Raw genomic sequence first — 1229 nt, forward strand, 5'->3', positions numbered from 1 at the left:
ATTTGAAGTTAGGAGATCTAACTTCTTACTCAAATTCTCTACTTGGGCCGCCAATAAAGTTACTGCATCAATTTCATGGAGACCAGCCACCTTTTTCTTCTCCCTAGCATTCCATTGGTAGCTATTTAACCCCATTTCCTCAATTAATTGGCGGGCTTCATCGGGGGTCTTGCTACCTAAGGTACCTCCTATTGCCGCATCCAAGAGTTGCCTTGTACTTGGGTTCAAACCATTGTAAAAGGTTTGAACAATCATCCACTCCGGGAATCCGTGTTGCGGGAACTTTCTCAGGAGCTCCTTGAACCTTTCCCATGTCTTGAATAGAGACTCCAATTTCAACTGAACAAAGGATGAGATCTCATTCCTAAGCTTTGCTGATTTTTCGGGAAGGAAGTAACGGGCTAGAAAAGCTTCTACCATCTCCTCCCATGTGGTAATTGATGCTCAAGGTAATGAGTGTAGCCACTGCTTCGCTCTCCCCTTTAGGGAAAATGGGAAGGCTCTCAATTTGATGGCATCATCCATCACTTCATTTATCTTCAGCATATCACACACCTCGAGAAAGCTCTCTATATGACTGTTTGGATCCTCATCGGCCAAACCATTGAATTGTGCGGATTGCTGCAACATGTGGATGAATGCCGACTTCAGCTTGAAATTCTTAGCTGTAATCGGGGGATGCACAATACTCGACTGTGTCCCCAATACTGAAGTTCTGGCATAATCAGATAGTGTTCGCTATTGCTCATTCTGTCATGCCATGTTTTTAGATTCTTCTACTTCCAAGGTAGCTAAATTAGACTGTTCTTGTACAGGTTCTTTCCTTTTTCTTCTAAGTGTGCGTTCAAGGTCAGGATCTCCTTCAATCAATATTGAGGGATACCCTCTTGTCATAACCTGGAGCTACAACCAAAAAGAAAGAAAAAGAAATCAGAACGATGATAGAATTAGAAGATATAGAAGAGAATGTATGGTGAAATAGCTAAGAAAACAAAGTGTAAAGTGTCTCTAAACGCCTATTCCCCGGCAATGGTGCCAAAAACTTGACAAGGTCCAATTGCGTATATCCCGCAAGTACACGGGTTTGTCGAAGTAATAATCCCGGATGAGCGGGTATCGAATCCACAGGGAGCAGGGGATAGAAACACTTAATTCAATTCCTAGCTATGTGAAAGATCAATAGTGATAAGTGTGACAATGATTCAATTCTCGAAAGTAAAAACAACAAG

General features: G+C 42.1%; 1 non-coding gene across 1 annotated transcript; it reads left to right on the top strand.

The window, feature by feature from the left end:
- Positions 1-265: 265 nt before the first annotated feature.
- On the top strand, positions 266-372 carry LOC120252225. Its single transcript, XR_005533768.1, has one exon. It is a non-coding gene; the product is annotated as a small nucleolar RNA R71 (small nucleolar RNA).
- Positions 373-1229: the final 857 nt, after the last annotated feature.

The sequence above is a fragment of the Dioscorea cayenensis genome, chromosome 20 (genome assembly GCF_009730915.1).
Source record: "Dioscorea cayenensis subsp. rotundata cultivar TDr96_F1 chromosome 20, TDr96_F1_v2_PseudoChromosome.rev07_lg8_w22 25.fasta, whole genome shotgun sequence".
Lineage (NCBI taxonomy): Eukaryota > Viridiplantae > Streptophyta > Magnoliopsida > Dioscoreales > Dioscoreaceae > Dioscorea > Dioscorea cayenensis.